Source organism: Pholis gunnellus (assembly GCF_910591455.1).
Source record: "Pholis gunnellus genome assembly, chromosome: 9".
In the NCBI taxonomy this organism is placed as follows: domain Eukaryota; kingdom Metazoa; phylum Chordata; class Actinopteri; order Perciformes; family Pholidae; genus Pholis; species Pholis gunnellus.
In genome coordinates, this window is record NC_136535.1 from 19349417 (window position 1) to 19370661 (window position 21245).

Genomic DNA, 21245 nt, shown 5'->3' on the forward strand with positions numbered 1-21245 from the left:
CGTTTGTATCCACAAGCTCAGTATTTTGGTCAGTACTCAAAGCTCAAATGGTATTGAGCTTTGAGAAAATCCACTGGTAAATCAAGAGCTTCACCTTTAAGCTCAACTCAGTCCGGTGCAACACTCACAGTAAGAGGGTGCAGTAACACCTGTTGACACATGCAAGCATGCACACACCACACACCACACCCACACCCACACCCACACCCACACACACACACACACACACACACACACACACACACACACACACACACACACACCTTTTAATCACTTATGAATGCTTTTATGATATTTAAGCTCCCTCACAAAATGCAAAGCACAGGGGAACAGTAAGGGCTGCCTTTTTATCTGGTGCACCAATCTTCCTCTCTTCCTTCTTTGTCATTATTGAGTCCGTGGTCACGTTTCTTTCTTAGGACATTGGAGCAGGTGGAAAGTTGCTGCGTATGCTACACAATTCCAGGGAGACCGAGAAATTAAAGAAACATGCCAGATGCTCTGTGAGGAGATCAGTCAAACTATCGTATTCAATACAGTGGCTGTACTATTTATATCACTTCATACTAAAATATTTCAGATGATAATGAAGTGTTCAGCTTACACTCTGCTCGTGGTATTACCCTTTAGATAGCATCCTGATTCAATGCAAATCCCACCATTGAACTTCCCAAACCTATGTTACAAGCATGTGGAAATGTTGTCTTATGAACCACAACGCTGGAGACCTGGCTATAGTAGTCATTAGTGACAGATACATATCACAAAAGGTTTGTAGGCTGTCGAATAAGAAGTACAAGGAGCATAACCGACATCCTCATTAAGACATCTCTGATCACCTGAGTAAATATTTGGATTATAAAGGCAGACTCAATGGCTTATTAGAATAGAATACGTGACTGTCAGAGTCACCTGATACAAATAAACTGATGACATGCATCACTTTATTGCTATGCTAAGTTGAGGAGATGGGGGGGGGGGGGGGGGTAGCTTGACTTAAGGAGAGTTCCTGACTTAAGGGAGAACATAAAAAAATCAAAAACAGTACAATTACATCACTAACTGTAAATAGGAAATTAGAAAAAGAGAGGAAGGCTTTCATTTTGGTTCATTTTAAGGGAATAAGGTGTTTGGGTAAGAAAAAGAGACAAGCAACCTGCTTAATAGACTGCAGATGTGCTGAATGATAGATCCGCTGTATGCCCATAAAACCTCTTTGGTGTAAATTGCTCCAAGTTTCTCAAAGTTCCTCAAATCTCTCAAATCACCTTTTCCAACTCCAATTTTCATTTCCGTCTGTCGTTTTTTCAAAAACTTCTTTCTTTACTTTACTTCTCCTTCCCCAACATCCACCCCCAGTCCTTCTTCACCTCTTTTCTTTCCTCTTATTACCCATCCTAATGATAGCCAGTCTTCAGAGAGAGAAAGGCACTGATGGCACAGAGTGCCTATCGTTATATTTAGATCTAATTAAAGATCATTATAATCTATCAGCACAATGGAGACCAGGCTGTGATTGAGTCAGGGGAATGGGCAATGGAGAGAAGGAGGGATGCAGGGAGTGAGAAAGAGAAAAAGAGAAAGCGTGAAGGGGAAGTGCAGGAGTAGGAGAACTTGAATGTGTCATCGACAACCTCAAACAGCCCCCACTGCCTCATATTGTTCCATAACCACCCCCTTGAACTCCCAATTATGAAAATGTGATTACAACACATTACAATGATTGCGACCCTAGTACAGGCACACGTGTTACAAGGAAAAGGGGGAGGGAGGATAAAGTATTGAATAATGATAGGTGTGTAATATGCTCCTCAGTTGTATTAGCATTAGGGAGGGCGTTTCTTTGGTATTATATGTGATTTGATTAGCCTGGGCAAAGTAGTGCATTTAGATCACATGCTTTATAAAAGCAAACACAGTCTGACATATAACAGGAGGAAACTTTCTTTACTATTCAAAAGAAGTGCTCAGGAATGCTTCCAAAACCCCTTCACCACCTTTATATTTCCTCAGTTGATTTTTCACAGTGTAGCCCTAAGCTGACTGTGAAGTGACAGAGAAATAGAGAGGCAGTGGCATTTGCCAAACTCTTTTCTGTATCAGTTGTAGTACTGCAGTTGGCATGGAATTGCTTTAAAAGCAATAGGAATGGGTAAAAATTCCACTGGCCATGTCTCATATTACTCTTTCTTATCAGCATCAGCTCTTGCCAGTAGCTTCATGGAGCTTATCGCAGCCGTAGCCAACTCCTTTTTCCTTTGAATCCCAAACTGAAAGTATTATTACTTTATTTGAAACTTTGGGCCACACAGAGGATGGCCAAAATGGTCTTTTAATTGGAAATCAAAGAGCTTAATCTATTCAGTAAACCCGTGGCAATCCCAATTTGGCTTCTGACTAGAGAACAGGTTATTACCTTGCTTTTTTCCAATATTCTTATGAAAAGTAGAGGCAGTACTACAATGTTGATCCCGGTGGCATTGTCCATGGTGCTGATAGCGGAAGGTAGCTGGAGTTTTTTAAACATATGCACACACATTTGCACACAAAATGGGCATTTTACATAAAATTAATGGGTGCACGGTTGTTATTGTTTCCCCATTACATCCTCTAGTATCGAGAACATTTTTCATCAAATGTGCTAAAAAGGAGGGCCGACTCATTCTTGCATTTCCTCCCTGTCTTCATACACAGAACCAACACCCCCCCAAAACAAACACGCACACCGAGACACTTAAAGTGAAATCACGATGACTTCGTGAACACGAGCACTCTCTCTGTTTGCCGATGTCTAGCAAATCCTCTTATCTAGCAAATGTAATGGCAGGAAATTAATTTTTCATACCCCTTCCTTGTTCCCCTATTACCAGTAAATTATACAAATGTGTGTCAGCCCTTCATGCTAATAACGCCTGTGCACGTTTTGTGTACATGTGCAAGTTTCTGAACTCGTGCTGCAGCTGGATGCTTGACAAAGGTTAAATTATGCAGGAGCAGGCTTCTTATTTTGCACTTGTGCAACAGATTTCCATCCTTTAAGTTCAATCATGGCTGTAGAGTTTTAACTCACACCCCTGCTGTGCTCTCTCACATTCCCTTTATTGCTTTAAGTGTTTGTAACTGTTAGTGTGTAGTATCTGTGTATTCTGTATAGGTATGAGCCCGCTCGTCTCTCCCTCTATGTGTATGTGAGTGTGTGTGTGTGTGTGTGTGTGCGTGCGTGTGTTGCTCTTGTTGTTTCAGCTGTTATCACCGCCCCGAGGCTGAATATATAAAACAAGGCCAAGAGAATGAGAGGATAAGAAGAAGAGGTTAACACTGAAATAGACAGCCAATACCATTTCACACATATGCACCGGTGTGCTACTTTTGCTTTATCAGTCAGCCTTTACAAACAGCTCTCAGTGTTTGAGAAGCAAACTGTCAGAAGTGCTTAGAGGAAGAGATACAGGCAGATATGAGAAGAACGTGGTGAGAGCAAATTATGGAGGAGGCTGAGAGAGAGTGTAGGTCACATATAACTAGCTACAGGTGTCAAGGAGAGCAGATGATGCACAGGTTAGCAAACACATGACATGACTACATTCCATTACCTGTGAATACTTCATTACCGTGATTGGCTTCCACACTCGTAATGTCACAAAATACTTTAAACACGGATTTAAGGCTACATACACATCATCACACGCGCGCTCTCTCTCTCTCTTACGCCGGGCTTGCCGTACATTTGCGGAAACCCTGACAGAGTATGCCGGGCAGACACAAAGCTGACAACCTGGCAGCTTAACTGATTGATGCTGTGGCTGCATACGTCCATGACAATGCCTGCAGCGGTGTCTTGTGCTGTTTTGTCGCAGTAGTTTTATGTACATGAGCAAGCTATCGTACTCATACCTAATAGTGATATTGCTATCCCTATTCGGTGGAGGGTGGAGATTGGTATTTTTCCTGTGCAGTTGCTTTTGGTTGAAAAATGAGTGCATCATTTTGTACTGATGAATCAATGGGAGGATTCCATTCCAACGTGTTTCAACCGTCATTCACCTAATGTTGTCCATGCAGAAAAAGAATGGACTTTTACTGAGACCCTGCATGCACAAAATGAACCCACTGTGCAACTCTATTTTAGTTGATGCTAAGAATGCATCCATTTTCCAGTTGGTAAGATGCATTATACGCCTGTGCCACTGCTCTTCACTTGGGCGAGATGACAGAATGAAAAGTGACAATTTTTCTTTTTGTTACCTGCCTGTGTTCACTTTAATTCACCCATGTTTACTGTTATTCCCTACGTATTGTAATTGACAGTGGAAAATGTGAAAGATAAATGTGGCAACCCCCTCGTTCACATTGTACTTCCACAGAATCAAACATATTCCCAAAATATACCCATCCTTCTTTTTTCCCCAGACTGACTTGACATTGTTGCTGGTCAAATAATGTCAGTGAAAATGATTCTTTCTACACTTGAAAAGGAAAAACAACACCTGTCTGTAATCCCATCCACTTTCCGCGCCATGCACCTCTCATCAATACTTCAACAAGCCACCTCTCACATCATTCTATCTCCTCTGTTTCTCCTTTCCTTGTTCCAACTATCTTTACTACAAGGAATACGGCATGCCATCACACTTTCTATTTCTCACCATTGGAATTCCCATTCATGACTTTTGTCTACTTTTATCATCACCCTCGATCTATCATGCATATCGTCATGCCTCTCTCCTTTTCCAGCTGGCTGAAGACTCGACAGGGTTCTCACCTCTCCCTGCTCTCTGTTGCACACAGACGAAAATACAATAAAAAGATAAAGAAAGAAAGCAATATTATTGTATGTTAATTAGCTGAGCTCCATTGTGAGTTGTAACATATTTAATGCATGGCGGTATACACACACAGGCAGACGAAACATGCACACGGAAAAACACACTTGTATCTGCGCAACAAGTTTGGATCAGACCATTCTGCAAGCGATGAATGAAGGGAATTCTCAAGCAACAATTTTGTGTTTAAATCTTATTCTCTCACATATTCTTAACTCCAGTGAGGACAATACAAAATGGCTTTGTTACTTTAGATTGAGTCAACAGTGGGGCAGAGGGTTGCTTTGAGTAAGACACTGAGGGGTAAGAAGGTGTGATTTAATCCGTATGAACTCATCCATGCTCGTTAGTTTTTAGTCAGATGGACTGAGATGAATAAAGAGAGAGTGGAAAAGATATAGAGAGACAATGAAGTAGAGATAGAAGGAAAGAGAATGAAGTATAATTGTACTTCCGTGATGAAAGATATAAAAAAAAGATTAAAAGGGAGAGAAAAAGGACGTAAGTGAATGGATATAACAAAAGCAAACGAGTCCAAAAGAGTCCGACAATGAGTGGGAATGAGAGAAGGGTTGTGTCACCGCAAAATTAATTTATGTCTCTGTTTTATGAACACGCCATTAAAGAGTAAATATATGACAGCCTTAATGGGCTATTTGAGCTCCCATCGCACATGATGGATGGAATTAAAGTAATTGCTTCTGTGTTTAAATCAATTATAGAACGCCGCTGCACAGAGACGTGACGAATTGTAAGAAGATTCCTCACAACAGTTGTTCCTCTCAGTGTGTGTGTGTGTGTGTGTGTGTGTGTGTGTGTGTGTGTAGTATAATCTCACATTCTCTGATCTTCGTGAAATCCAAGAGCCAATGACCTTTTCCTGGGAATTATCTTTCCCATTCATTTCACTTCATGGCTGCCAGTGGAATGAACTCCATTCATATACTTTACCATATGTATTCCTGTCACATGTAGACATTAAAATGTAGTGTATGTTTGTGTGTGGATGTATGCCAATGCCTGCCTGTGTGTACTGTATATTGTGTGTACCTGCACACATTAGGGATTAACTACCTTCAACCAGTTCAGCGAGTTTCATATTTTGAGTTATTGTGTCCTGAGGGCAGGACCTCAGCCGTCATTTAAACCTCTATGGACAGAGATACCTTTAGGTTGGAAATAATGCTCATGGCAAATCCTGAGTGTTGCAGCCATTGGAGGTAAGCACTGCTTGCCTGCCATCACAGCAAAGAGCAATATTGCAGCACGAGGGTTAACTGTTCTTCATGAAGAAAAGAGTACACATATGATTTCAAAAAAGTACAAAAAACAAAACTAAACAGAAAAGCAAGTTAAGAAAGAAGTATGAGCTAGAGTTGACAATAAGTCTGAGCAGAAACTCTGCCATGTTACTTTGTACTGTGATTAATTTGGTCAGTAACGGGTACTGTTAAGGATTACTATTTGAAATTCAGAGATTTTCTTTACTGAGGTAGCTGTCCTACTGGGAGGTTGACAAAGAGTGGAACATGTGAGCTTGCCTAGGGGGCTGGAGGTAAGACCTGGCATACTGGAAACCCTCCCCCATGTTCAGTTGTCGAGGGTTCCCGACAGTCTTGAGCTGTCCACGTACTAAAGTACTGAAGCGCCTTCCTACAGAAAGACATGTTATCGTGAGGACAGGCAACATGACAGCGGCACGGTATATCACCCCCTCCAGGGCGATGTGTGCTCAGCCCGGTTGCTGGAAATAACCCGGAGCCTGCTGCTATGATCACAGAGACAACTCACGGGGTAAAATACTCCGCTGCAGACTGAATGTACTGCAGAGGTCCAACCCACAACGAGTCGAAACTGAGTCAAACACTCATCCAGATGCCTTCTCTCACTGACTGTGGTCTCGAGCTCTCCTTTATTGGTCTATCCCACGATTCCTTTTGATTCCTGGCCTTTTAGCGTGCATTCAAGAAGATCATCTAAAAGTGTCATTGAGGTTGCACCAGAATAACCCATTAGCAACAGCTCTCAGCGGGCGATACGTTGGTTACGTGTTGTAATGCTAGATTTGATAAGTAAAGCGCATCACTCAATCTGTGGGCCCCTCGGGATCCACCTACGCCAGCTGAAGAAATGCCAGTTTACATTAAGAGCAAAGCTATAGTGGCATCGTTGTTAAATTAACACAAGTATGGACGGAACGGGGCCCCAGAACGTGAAAATGGGCGTGAAAAAAATGTTCTTGACCGGCACGGGATGAACCAAGTCGCGACAACTGTTAGATTGCACTGCCGATACTCGTGGAATCTGGAACACTCATTAAAGGAGTAGTTCGTCATCTTACCAAGTATGCTTTCAGACGAACATCAAAGTTTGTTTATTTTTGTCCGGGACTCTTCCCCAGAATGCAGAGTTCAGTGCTTGTGGTGCATTTGCCGTGTAACTAAAACATGGATGCTATGGTGTCCTCTCACACACTCCTTTTCTCTGCCTCTATGTGTGTGTGTGTACGCGCAAGCATTTTATGTGACTCCTTTCACTCATCTGGAAGAAGCTTACTCCTCTGAGCTGCTGCTGCTGCTGGCTGCAATCCCATCCAAACCAAAGCTCTCTTTCTCTCTCTGTCCCTCTCCTTCTCTAACCCCCAATCATAACCGTCCCATCTTTCAATCTTTCCTCTCCATCCAGCTTTGTAACTCTATTTATCATTTCATTTTTTTCCCTTTCATTTCACTCTAGTCCGTTTTCAAAGTTATTTGAAAACATTACTTTTCCTCCCTCTAGTTCTGCCCTTTCTCCTCCCTTCTGAAACCTGTTTATATAAGGTTAATCTGCCTTTGACAAAAGGATGCCCCTCTGCTTCTTTGGGTATCTTGGAGAAGCGCTTTGAAAAATGTGTGGAAAGGATTAAGGTAAGACCCGGAGCCAGGACTAGTTCTTTCCATCTCGACTCTTGAGCCCCCAAACACAGACAAACTGATGCACATAGACCAGCCCTCCCTTTCTCTGTATTCTACTTAACAAAGCTCACTCAGTGAAACTATAAGAGTCACACAACAAAACTTTTTTGGACTGCAACCGCCCTCATGTTTCTGCAAGGTGTATAGTGTGTTGAATGGTGCATGTTTGAGAATCTTCTAATTTGGCACTGTTCTCCCATAATATAATCTAACAACACAGAGCGACTGGCAATAAATGTACATTTCTAAAGGTCAGTAAACTCAAACCAAGATATACAAATGTTTTACTCTCCAGGAATAAGTACAAAACATTTCCAATGAACATGATACAGGCAACAACTATGCTTTTTATCCCTAATGGTTGAGTTTTTCAAATGTACTGTTTTTCAATATTCTATTCACCTGCATTATACTGGGATGGCAGCAGATGTCTTAAAACTCTGAAACAAAAAACAAAGCTATATATTTATATAGATATGTAAAAACTAATGAGATCAAATATGGCTTTGCAAAAACAAGCACGAGTAGACCACTTTAAAGTAATGTGCGGGGTGTGCTGGATTTATAACACGAGATAAAATGAGCGCATCATTGCAAAGTGGATTTCACTTTATCTCAATTATCTATCTATTAAGCGATACTACATTAACTTTGTTTGAATCCATGTTAATGACAGCTTGTTACAAAACTTCTGTTTTCACTCACCAACAGCGCTAGTAAGATATAAAAAAGTCCACAGAATAATCTAATTCACATTCCATTATTTAATATATTCATCTCTTAAAGTACGCTGAACAAACACACGTTGTTAAAAAAAAACACTGCAGTTATGGATAAAGAACAACTTTATGAAGCGTTCCAAGCTTACTTCATTAAATGCTATTTACAGAGCAATTCTTACCTTTGTAAATGATCTGTTGCCTTTATGGCCAGCCTCCTATTCCCCGACATTTGACTGTGTTAAAAATAATCAATGTTAAAAGTGCATGAACCTAGGTTTGGAGGGATTCGATTTGATAGCCTATCAACAACTCTGAACACTTCCACGGCGGGCTGGCAGGTCACGGCTGACGGCGCTAACAGAGCACACAGTGCAATCTACAGTGAAAGTTCATATAGAGCTAACAGTGTTTACCAGAGGGAGATGGCGTCAGCCTGGATGGCATTATCAGCTGTAACCACCACGGGAGCAGTGCAGAGCAGCGACCGTGCAGCTGCACACACACATGCACTGATAACAACACACACAAAGGGATAGCATTGGAAATAGCTAAGATGGTTAAACTGACATGCTAAATTCGCTGCTCTTGGCACAGCAAAAGAGTGCCTTTATATTATCATTTCACATACCTTTACAGTTTGCCAAACATATTTGCTAATATGTGTTTTTCTTGTCAAGCAGCTGCCATCGGTTTGTCTGAATGCATGTGTTGATTTTGATGAGAAAATACATACAATGTGTATGGATGGAGCAGGGCTCTACAATGTCATTATTTTCTGATTTGTTGAGAGAGTAAACAAGCTGGAAGGAAGGCAACACTGCAGCAAACCAATAAATTAACTCATGAAGTCATATTCGCACATTTGTTGACCGAAGCTGCACTGACGTCATACTAGATTGTTGCGACCCAATTTTACACAGCACCTGACGTTGTCTTTCAGACACTGTTTGATTTCATCTGCAAGCTAGTTAGTGTGGATCTGGATCTCCCTGTCCTCCCTCAGTGAGTCTGTCAAACAGATTGCTTTCCTCCCCACCAGCTCTTCTCATCATCATTGTCCGCATACCAGCTGTAGCTATAGAGATACTCAAAACTGCCCTCAGCGGATGCTGTTGAACAAAAGTATCTTCAAATCACAGCCAGTACATACCTGTCCAAAAATGGCAAGCTTAATGACTTACAGCGCATTCAAAATTATTCACAAAAAGTTATGGCTTCTCTGCTAACATTCCACTCGCCATGTGTATAATACAAACACTGAAATGATGGCTCTTTTATTGCTGCAAACACAATTCATATAAACCTGGCACCAGCAGACACTGGGCCAAATTGCCTTTCACCCGGAACAAACCAGAGCGACATCAGAAAACCCAGAGCATCGGCTGATCGTGGGATTCCAGCTGTGATCTGCTCCCCTCTAGTCCCCCTGTGTGCCGGATTCTCAGGGATAAGCGGGGCAGGGGAGGGACTTTGAGGTTTTCTGAGTTGTGGGCAGAGCTTTAGCATTTTCCCTGCCAGATCCCAGATAGACCTGGAATGCAAAAGATTCCGGATTTGTGTTTGGGCTGAACTAATTGAGTCCCCTAAAAACCTTGCTGCCCTGACTCCAGGACAGTGATGGCACACAGACACACACCTACACACACAGGCGCGAAAGCGGACACACACAAACACGCTCCCTTTTGTCTCTTTCTGTGCCAAGCCTAATCCTGCTTTACCAGCTGCAGAAAAAAAGAGAGACAGAGAGAGAGAATCTCCTCCCTCCGTTCAGTTCCAATTCACTTTTCAATTTCAAGGTGCTTTATTGGCAAGGCTGTGCCTGAGCGATGCCAAGGCAATTAACAAAAGAATGGGCTCTTTCAAAGCAAAAATAAAGAAAAACAGCGACACTGGCATTATAATATGGCAAACACTACAATCAGAACAGTAATAATAAGCATTGAAATCATTTCAATTTGCCTTTGATTCCCTTTTTGTACACACTGTCTCTGGGGGCCAGTGCAGGGTTTCCCTTTCCTCTTTTAATTGTGATGGGCCATGGAAAGTGCTCCACCAAATTGTGTAAACACATGTGGGAGCAAAGAGGAGGCAGCAATGGAAGACCGATCACAGCAAATTAGTTTTTCAGGAAATGATTGGGCCTCTTTGATTCTCCAAATATAGTCCCTTTATCCCAAATGACACCTGAGTACAGAGGGTAAGGTTTAGAGTATGGAGAATGTAATACATTAAACACATACATTTGCTGGTGCAAGGTACCGAATTGAAAGACGATAATTGGTAATCACATTGTTAGGTTTTGACATTCTTTGAATTGAGCTCTGAAGTTCATTTTTCAATTCTATTTGAAACAGAGTAAAATAATGAGTTGTGAGAACAACGTAGCACTGCCATGGAAACATTCTAGATGGGCGAGAAGGCCAGGGTCAAAGTGTGGCATGGAATAAAAGACGTGGACAATTAAAGAAAGAGGGTGCTCCATTTTTAACCAATATTTTCTTGAACCCTTTGCCTTTGTGCAAATATAAAGCGATTGTCACAAAAACAACCTTTCTCCCAAAAATAATAAAGAAGTAATTTCGGTAAACTGGGACTGGCCATGGAAAATATCAACTCATAAAATATATCTAATTTATTCCAGAGAACAGATCACTTCTGCCATTAACGCTTGTATCACAGGTCACTCTGTCCTATAGTCTACCTACTTGGTAATGGGCAATGACCCCAAAGATCATCTGTGTAGTAATGGGTGATTAGAGGGAGATTGCACATAGCTTGGTTATCAAGGAAAAGGGGCAATACATCCAGAATATGAACAATCTTTAGACACAGTTGAAGCTAAGTCAGATGGCAGATGGTCATAGTCAGATATCTCATGATGTGAAACACTTTTCTTTCTAACAGATACTTCCATTAATGCCAACCGTTATTGTAAAGTTTGACATTTGTATTAAGCATTCATTCATTTTATTTTGCCACATTAGCAATACAACCCTTTTGATGCCAATGTCAATTCATTAGTCCGGTCAGTCCAAAATCAAACATCTGCACACCTGGTGGCTGAATTGCCAAGAAATTTGGAACATGTATTCATAGATCCTAGATGATGAAATGTAACTACGTACTTTGGGATTTCCTTGCTTTCCCATCACCAGTTAAAAACATCTAAAACTAATAATACATTACCATTAACCTAAACTGTACACTGGGATTGAAGTAGGGAAACAGGATTTACAATCCTTCACACTAAGGGACCACTCTAGATGGAGATTGTTATGTGGATGGCCTTTTGTGATTAAAAGCAACCAGTATCACAAACTGAATAAAAGTGAATTACTGTGACAGTTACATTTTCTTCTGTTTCTACTGCATGTTCAAGTGAAAAGATTACATTTGATTAAGGTCATTTTCTAGATATTTACTCAAGAAAATGCAAAAACATTACAGATGTTAGATTTTGCTCACATCAGAGTGATCCTCTATGGCCAAATACTGTATTTCAATTGTGTGTGTGTGGGTGTGTGTGTGTGTTTGTGCACAATTCCATGAGTTGAAGACAAGATAAAGCAACTGTCCAATGAGTTGGATATGCTGAATGTAGCTGACAATTACTCGAATAGCTCTTTGTGAGTGTGTGTGTGTGTGTGTGTGTGTGTGTGTGTGTGTGTGTGTGTGTGTGAGCGTGTGTGTGTGTGTTTTGATATGGCTACCTCACAGCTTGGTGTTAACCACTTGACATTTGGGAAGTGCTTTCATTAAGTTAGACGGCTGTCTCAGACAGTTATGATGAAGGGACTTTGCGAATTATCCCAGTAAATACTGTGTCCGTCTTGGATCAATAACAGCCTAATCCCCAAATGGCTTTCAGGATTCATGCAAACATAAGCAGACACATACACACACACACACACACTCAATTTTATAGCTGGCATACATACACTAACATTTCCAGATACTGTACACACAACTCATCCGTAGAAGTTTAATCCTCACAACTGCCACCTGGTTATAGGCTTTGAAAATTTGAAAACATTAAAGTAAATTTAGGTGGAATGGATTATTTAGGTGGAATGGCTGAGCAACACAGATGAAAGGATAAAGAAAAGTAAAGTAAAAATTATTGAGGATGTTGCAGTCTAGAGAGTACAGGCTGTTACAGGCAAAATGGGCAGTTTGAGCAGGAATTGAGCTATGCTGTGGTTAGTATGTACATTGTTCACACTGAAAAAATAGATTAACAATAACAATTTAACATTTCCAATTTTGTAGATGGTTTTTATGAGGTCTTAAGTGTTGCAGGGTGAGAATCCTGTCACTTACTTTAGGTTTAGGGGATGAGTAGAAAGCCCATCAGTGGCCACCTCTACGGTACTTGTAGGGTGAGGGCTAGGGTTAGGGTTAGATGATAGGAAGATCCTGGAGCCTTAGAAGTGGGCTCTACCCCCACTAAAATCATCATTGCGAGTCGAGTGGTATCGGTCCCGAGTGTCTAGGAACTTGGGAAGAGGTCAATCTCATTCATGAGCTCACTTCCAATCACATTCATGAGACAATTTGTCTAATTTCAAATGAGATTTTAGAGGAAATGGTGCATTGTTACAAAATAATTTCACAACAGTCGTATAGCAGACCACCCCAATTGACCCAGTTTAGATGATGAAGTCAGAGCCTAATTATCAAATATTAACTAATACATACTCTGCTTTGATGTAAAAATACATTTTTTAGAGTAATTTGCTGAACGATAAAAACATATAACTTCAGCTTTTGAGGAAACGACCTATCTACTAACATTTTATATTGACGGAAATTGATGTTGTTGCTTTTAATTAAGTTCTAGCTCCTAAGTCTTTGTAAAATTTCAACTTTTCAAGTTACAGCTGCAGCATCAGTAGCACTGACATTCAAAAGTCAGAGCAGCCACAGATGTTTTTTAAATGTCCCATTTGTCATTTGCCAAAATTCCAACATCAACTAAATATCCTTGGGGATAATTTTCACTCTTTACTTCAAAACACATGCCCCCAAGTGTTGAAGTGGTTAGTAATCCTCAATAACTGTTCCGTAGTACATTGCTCCAACACAGCTTCATCGGGAGACTTGGAATGACTTGGATAAAGCAATGGAACGTTCTCGAGTTCATTTGTGGTTTGATGTTAATGCCATATGGTGTGTTTGGAACCCAGAAAGGTGATAACAGATGCAATTTGTGACAAAGCATGGGGCAGTACACTGTGAAATAAAGACTGTTTGAATTAGTTTGCCCTATAAGGCTACAGACAATGACAGGATTTTTGGCCATTCAACTCAAAACCTTTGCTTTTGCTCTGCTGCTGAGGGCTATCATTATCACCGAAAAACATATGTAGAAGAATGTCATCGGCTGACAACAATAACTTGTTGCTTGTTCCTTTAGTGGTCTAACTGTGTGTCATGTGTTCGATAACAAGAGCGAAATTTAGAAGGGATAGCGGGCACCCCTTTCTTGTCCGTCCAGGGTTGAAAAGCAAAGTATATCATTAGGTTCGGGAGTATTTGAGCTGTGGGATTCTTATAGATGAGTTTGATCAGCGATAGCAATTCATGGCCAAGGTTGATTCTATTTAGAGCTTCAAATAAATAATGGGACTCAGTCTAGCCAAAATACTCTGTGAATAACTGTACTGGATGATATAGTCTTGACCAAGCTGTAGGAACAAGTTTGAATAGGCATTTCTTGTCCTTGTCTTGACAATGGACTCAGAGACAGAGTCTGGAATACTGCTTTAAGCATGTTTTCAAGAGGAACAATTAATAACTTTTGCAGGAGTGAAAAAAAAATAACTCATTAATTAGCTTAGTTGAAATGAGTCCACTGCAAATGGCAATTATCAGTAGCCGCACAGTACAAAATGCTTCCCTGAGAAACACTGTGGCAAAAAGAGAAAGGGCAAAGGGGGGTAAAACATCATTTTATTTCGGTAACTTAGAAATATCACTATTTTTGCTCAGGCCTTAAACGCATACTGGGTTTTGATAGTGTACTAGAAATTGAATTATGCAAATCATTCGTTGGGGAAATTGTCCCCAACTCCGCCTTGCTGATTACTGTAATAAGGTTTTTAACATATTAATTTTTTTTTTCTCCACATCCTATTTTTCACATTTTCTCGGAGAGGGAAAAACACAAACCCACACACAAAAAACACTGGGCTGTGATATGGAGAAGAAACCATCGTGAAAGGGAAAAATAATTGCACATAAATGCAAATATGATTTTCTTGTTTCCATATCAAACCGTGTCTTGGTGTTTACAGCCCTTAATTACGATGTTTCATTAATTACAACAGGAATTTAATGGGGAATATTTACAAGCCTTCAAAGGCTGTAAGATATGGAGTGAAAATAAATAGTTGTTCTATCAGGGAGCAATGTGCTCAGATGTTTTCCAGCTTTAACTTGTGAAATGTGTTGTGTGTTGACTTCTTTGACATGTGGATAACAGAGGGTTCAAAATAAATGAGAGGTGAGGGTGTTGAAATGAACCCTGGGGGGTTTTCTCATGTGAATACAAACAATTATTAAATGTTGATGGTACTGGACTTAAGCTGTTTGATGGAAAACTTTTATTAATATGGATTTGTTTGGGAATGAATATGTAACACATTCAGCTCCACGAGTGAAGTTCACATGTCAAGATTTCTTAGAAAACTTGTTTTATCTTCATAGAATGTAGTCGAATGATGTATTCAACCGCATGCTAAATAATACCAATTTTCTTTCAGCAAATTGATAAAGCTAAAATAATTTTCAGTATAAATCACTTTTCTCCCCAAAAGGTGAAAACAAGGGGCAGTGTGGTGTCAAACATTATTTATTTATTCTAATTTCCTCTTCCTTAGTGTTTCAATACTAAATCCATCATGTAAAAAAATACTGACTTCAACACTGGTCATACACCATCAGTGTGTGTGTGTGCGTGTGCGTGTGTGTGTGCATGTATAGGTGTGTGTGTGTGTGTGCTCATGGTACTGCTGTTTCCTGCCTCTTTCTGGTTAGCAAGCCCAGGGCTACTGGTAGAGTGGTTGCCATGGAGTTTTGACATCATTTCATAAACGAGAATAGATGAGTCTGGGAAGTCAATATGGGCTGGAGCTGCTGAAGGGTGTTATGGGAAAAAATGAACAACGCTCCATCGAAATAACCTCCACTAACCGCTGAGTCACACACATACACACACACAAGGATGCCCCACAAGCGAGTATAAATTGATCAGCTTGTGTTGGCATTAGCACCACCACAAGAGGCTCATTGAGGTAATCACCAGATACGTCAGAAGTGAATAACATTTAAAGCATTATACTAGTGAGGTGCTATAAATGTACATATGCACTTCACACAATGTAGTCGCAAACATTGGGTGGGGCTATTTATATAATTGGCCTAGTGTCGAATAAGATGTCCTCTGAGTTTGGGATAGCGTGACACCTTAAATCTCACCACGTAAACCACTGAATGCAGAAAACAAGACAAATAAAACCGACGTATGGGTGTTGATGCTGAAGGTTTTAGGAATGCATGTGTTTGTTCTTCATGTGGCTCCGGCAGTAACTCTTAATGCAGCGATTAAAGCCATCCTAACGGGCTGTGTCAGTCCCCATGCCCACACAGAGATGATGCATTGGGATCTCAGGCAGACAGTTAACTTGTCAGCGTACTGGGAGATTAATGGACAAACACAAAGTTACAGCAGGGGTCTGCCTGGGTAAGGTGCTCAGGGAGGGAGTGACCTTCGAACAAGATTTTTATTTCAAACTTCATGCAAAAAATGAATGTGTTTTCGAAGCAGTAGACCTGTTCATGTGTTTAACTATCACAGTTTGTAGTGGGGAGTAAATGTGATATCAGGGTATTCAATCAGACGTAAAAACAGTTTCAATCACCTATTACTGTGATGGATAGTACATGTCAGCCTGGTCTCACTTCCAGGGTGTCAAATCCCCTTGCTTGGACATTGGCCATCAGCGTTGGTATGCGACGCAACAGGCTTTTAATTAAGTAACTCCAATGTAAAGCCATCTGCATATATATTAGGGCACCCAAAATGACGGACGCAGTATTAAGAGCGAGACAGTGCGTGGGAAAGAGTGCGAGGGAGGCGTGGTGATTGGATCAAACAAACAGGACATTCAACCAGGGGACTGAGGTTTCTGTCTCAATATGAGATTTTGCTCCTTGCTGGCCTTCCTAATGCAGATTAGACATTGTACATGCATGGGAATACTAGGGAGTAGAACATTAGAATTATGAGTAAATAGACCTTGCACTCCTCTCACTTCTAAGACTGTAATGATGACAAAACAAGACTCATGACAAGAATCCCTTTTTTGGGGGGCTGTGAACTGAATGCCGTGAATAATGAGAGACCCTTAACTAGAGCTGTTTGGCCCTGAGGAAGAAACCATGCAAATTTGTTTCTTTCACTTTGTGATTTTCTTTTTCTCATTTTTTTTTTCTTTTCTTTGCATCAACTGAATTGAATGAAGTTCTGAAACATGAAATGATCAGTGCAAAGAAATCTCAGGGAGGCGCTCTGCCCTAAACTTAAAGTTAGGAGTGTCCTCTGGCCCGCTCCTTTCAGCCTTTTTTACCGCCTTCACATAATTCTTCTTACGAATATGAAGTATCTTCTGTCTCATCCTTTATTAAATGCCAGGAAGCGTGGTAGGAGTGGGTGGTATTGGTAATGAACTGTAATCCCTCTCTTCTAACCTTCCAAACAACCCGCCGTACTTCTCAAAGGTGATTATCTTAAGAAACTGTACCCCTTGCATTGGTTGTATTTATTAATGCTTTTTGCTTTCATCGTTCATCATTGATTCTCTTTTTTTTTTACTTCAATAACAATTACAGGGTAACACTGAACTTTGATTTGTAATAAAACAAGGAGAACTTATAATAGAAATAGAAATAATAACCATATAAAAAAGTAGCTAGAACTGTGTTTACTCTTTCAAAAAGCTGTGTTTGCTGATTTAATTAAGGTCAATATGGCAAGTCAGATATGGAGTCACACCTGGAGCTATACATGTACTGGTTTCACCACTGTTAGAAAACCTGCCTAGACCACTATGCTGAACCAAAGACACCAAACGTCCATAGAGAAATACAAATGCAGAAAAATGATCAGAACATCTATCAATTACACCAGTAATTCACAACCACAGATACTTGTACTGAAAGGTTCTTCTGCAGTTGCAAGGGGAGATGTGGGGATATTGACAAATAACTCTGTCAATTTGGAACACATAAAATATATCTGATTTAAAAATATACATATGAACAAATTGAGTCAGCTGTAAGATAACACAATTGATATTGTGTGACAAGTAGGTAGCAAGCGAGCAGAGAACTTGAAACAGCCAGCAGTAACATTGAATGTAAAAACTGAGTTTAAGTCTTTTTCATATGGAAATGCCCCAATTCAAGTCAAATACATTCACCTTTTTCTTTACAGCCTTTGGTAAAAATACAAAGTTAGTAGATTTAATAAGAAACATTTGCTGTATGAAAAGAGAAAGAAAGAAAGAATAGAGAGCATTGTACAGGCATTTGGCAAAACAGAGTCAGCAAGAGCATGCTAGCATCAGTCGCAAAATTCTAACTGAGCTTAAAGAGACAGAAAGAGAAACATTGAAATAGGGAGCGCATAGCAGTGCTATGGATTAAATGTTAAAATATTAAATATTGAAAGGGAATGTCAGTTCCCCATAGCTCCTGCTTTCAATCTCCACCCCAATTCAGCAAGGGGGCCTCAGGGGACGTCGGGCTGGACGTAGAGGAGTGGGGATGAAAACAGCGCTGAGATGAGAGACATGAGTTGAGAGACAAGCAAGAGGGCAGGGAGATGGTGGGTTGTGGCTGATGGAGGTTTAACTGTACTGGAAATGCAGGAGTGAAAACAAAAAATACATATCACAAGAAGGAAAAATTGCCATTTTTGTATTGTTTACTGACTGGTTGCGCTTGCTGTTTTAGGGTGTGATTCAAATTAAACAAAATCACAAATAGTAATAGAGAGTGGTAAGACAAGGTGAATGAGACCAATTAGCAATATGTGTAAAAGCAAGTACCGGAGGCAAATCATTTCTTTGTTTGAGTCAGCGGTGAAATGACTATGAACCAGGTACCAGGTGCTGTGAATTGAGATGGAAAGTGAAAATAGTTTTTTGGTGAAATGTCCTCATAAGCCTCATTGTTGTTGTTTTTTGTATCTGCACACATTTGGAGCCTACATTTCAGTTTTATCTCATCTAATTTCCTTTAATTACTTTCTTCCTCTGTTGTATCACTGGGCAAATAAATACACAAACAAAACTTATAGGTTTTGACTTGTGGATTGCTGAGTCATCCCAAAAACAGTCTGAATCCTTCATTGGGCATCTAGGGCGGATTAATCAGGGCTGCCCAAGGCTGGCTAGAGGATGCTACCATTTTAAAGCCTTTATGGAAAGATCAAAAGGATGCCCCGAGGTATCGGCTGTGTTCTGAATGAAGCTTCAACCTTCAACCTTACAGCAACACTTAGCTTTTTTCCTTTAAAAATAAACACATGACACAGCATTGAGTAACAGTTTTGCAAGCAAATGAGCAGTATTCAAAGCTATTTTTAATTAAATGCGCATACTTATTCTCTACATGAAATGTTACCATGTCATTAGTTCAGGCCGTGGCTCTGACTCAAAGTGTGCCTTCAAACACTTACTCTACTGGTCAGACATGTTTCCTTTAATTAAGAATCACTCAACCCTAATTCTGTGATTATTTGTTTACCAGCAGTTTGGTTTAAAACAAAATGCCGCAACTTGTGGGCACCGAGGTGTTTCATCTTTTTGTTTCAGATTTTTCATTAAAAGTCTTCATAAAAAAAATCACTCAGTTGCTATTTTAATACAAAAACAGAATTACAAATATATACTAACTTCTGCCAACTACAAGCAAATGACGACAACAGTACTTGGCAAGTAAAAAATCTAATTGCAGTGGGGCAACAGGCAATTACTTGGCATCAAATGTGTGCCATCCACTTTCATTGCCAAAGGCTTTGACACTTTTGTTGTTTTCCCCCATTTGGGGCACTTGCCATTGCAAATGTTGGGATACCCCCAAATAGCAGTGTCACCAGCCAAGTGCAATTGAACCACCCTTTTGAAACTGTTATGTCCAGCCATCGAACCACCATTGTAGAAACATGCTAAATAACAGCAGGATTTTGGATGGAATGCATTTATACAGACTTCTATTTATTTCTAAGTTACCAAGCACCATCAAAACTGTACTTTTATCTGCTGCCAGCAGGTGGGGCTCTGCTGAACTGTCCCAGAAAGACCAGGAGGCTCCACACACATACTTTCAAAAGTCTAGTCTGAGCTTTTGTTTTGTGTGCTCGTGGAGTGGTGTTTTTTTTCTCCAGACACAATCTCAGGCTGGATATAGAAAGGCAATCTCTCAGCTAAGTGAATTGTGAAAAGTGTCAGATTCTCACCTGGCAGTAATTGCCTTTTGGTGTTGCTCAGCTGTGGTGATAAGTGCTGGTGAAGGGGATGGGCAGGCAGGTGGAGGGTCACTATGACCAGCTAGAGAGATGTATTGTCCAAAAGAAAGGAGAACATTATAGATGCACATAGTTAAAAGCTTTGTACCCTCTGAACACTTAAAATATCAAAGTGCTGCAAGGTGTTAGGAATAACGTGTGTGTTTATGTGCATGCGTGGTATGATGTCATCTACTGCGACACTACGCCTCTATGAATGAGAGGACATGAGGGAAAGCAGCAATGAGAGAGACTGAAAAAGAGAGAGATTTTCACAGTCAAGCTGTTTGCGATTTTTACATTTAAATTGAAATTTTCATCACCTTCTATCTTGTCCCATCTTTTTTTTCCCTTTCTTTCATTCTTTAATTTCTTGAATTCTCACCTGTCAGCTTCCATCTGATTTTGCAGCTTCCCTGGTTTAAATCCCTTTGATCTGTGTACAAAAGGAATTACACTCCTCAGAGAAGGTTTCTGTTGCCTTAAACTAATTAACTAGACTTTTTGGATATGCAAAAAATCTGGGTAAATACAGAATATAGTTTGATTTGAAAAAGTTGAAAGTTGGAATATTCTAAGAGATCAGCAAGGCTTTCTGACCATCTTTTATTTATTTTACCCCAACTTGTTTCATTCCCGTCAGTGTTTCGACTTGAAAACATCTTTTCAGCACTCATACATTTGTGAACACTAAAAGGAGAGACATTCATTCAAAATTCAGTACAATGTGAGAAATATATTGATGTTGAAATAAATAGTGTAAAAAGATATGCGGACTGCTGAAAGCAAGGTTCGCAAGTCAAGACTGACACGTTTTTCAAAGTAATAACGTATGATTCAGTATGATTAAGTATGCTTAAGTTGGTTCATAACTTAAAGTTTCTGTTTTCAAACTACTTAACAGGATGTCCACTTTAGCACATAATTCACAACCTTACACCGCAGCAATACAATATCTCCATTTAAGTAGCTGAGATGAGACCCTTAACAAAAAAAAGCAATGAAAACAAAGTCCTTGAAACTAAAAGCCATGCTCTCTCATACATCAGGAAAACATGCCACGTCATGTTATGAGGAATCTCATTATGGCATGTAAATTCGATGGCACTGAATATGTGAGGAGGCCTGTGTTTGTTAGCCAAATCTAATGACCCCTCTCCTCCAAGCTCTC